At 53.1% G+C, this 776-nt stretch overlaps 1 protein-coding gene and 1 long non-coding RNA gene across 2 annotated transcripts in view; one reads left to right on the forward strand and one right to left on the reverse strand.

The window, feature by feature from the left end:
• The window catches only part of LOC109514661 (uncharacterized), a 7,111-nt gene extending 6,985 nt beyond the window's left edge, over window positions 1-126 (forward strand). The window contains exon 2 of the long non-coding RNA XR_002168027.1: window positions 26-126. This is a non-coding gene — a long non-coding RNA (uncharacterized LOC109514661). The remainder of the gene's footprint in view (window positions 1-25) is intronic.
• Window positions 1-776, reverse strand: part of efna1a (ephrin-A1a) — a 23,820-nt gene that overhangs the window by 18,603 nt on the left and 4,441 nt on the right. The gene's annotated exons all lie outside the window — the stretch shown is intronic.

Below are 776 nucleotides of genomic sequence, written 5' to 3' on the forward strand. Positions count from 1 at the left end.
GGGAGGGGGGGGGGGCAAGGAGGAGACACTCGGGAACTCCAATAGAGACGAGACAGATCTAATGGCAAGGGAAGGTTGATTCCAGATGGCCCTCGCGGCTCGACAATAGCGCATCCGTCTTCAAAACAACTAACCAAAACAATTGATGTCGATGAATCACCGCTAATCTATGGCAGGGCTTGAAGCAGCCTGGGAAAAATAAAAAAAAAAAGTCGCTCCACTCCTTTATGGACTCGCGCTGAGCAAAACGTGTGAGAACAACCATTGTTTACGCCACAGACAGGATATGCACTTTTCCCGGAAAAAAAGACGGGAACGGAAAGCCGGGCCGGGAACCTGGCGGCGGGGGAAGCACGTAGCAGACTTTGCTAAGGCGAAAGCGTAAACCGGCAACCAGGAAACAACCTTTGGCCCGCTTCGCGAGATCCCGAAAAACAACAGCGCACATCGGTGAGCCCATAAGAGACGATTACATCCGTTTGACGAGCCCCAACCCGGATTGAATTCATCAAACAGATTGCAGAGGCAGATTAACCCAAGAGGGGCGGTCAACGTGGGGGAAAGATTGGGGGGGGGCGAAAGCGTAAACCGGCAACCAGGAAACAACCTTTGGCCCGCTTCGCGAGATCCCGAAAAACAACAGCGCACATCGGTGAGCCCATAAGAGACGATTACATCCGTTTGACGAGCCCCAACCCGGATTGAATTCATCAAACAGATTGCAGAGGCAGATTAACCCAAGAGGGGCGGTCAACGTGGGGGAAAGATTGGGGGGG

This window comes from Hippocampus comes, unplaced genomic scaffold, assembly GCF_001891065.2.
Source record: "Hippocampus comes isolate QL1 unplaced genomic scaffold, H_comes_QL1_v1.1 scaffold207, whole genome shotgun sequence".
NCBI classification, from domain to species: Eukaryota; Metazoa; Chordata; class Actinopteri; order Syngnathiformes; family Syngnathidae; genus Hippocampus; species Hippocampus comes.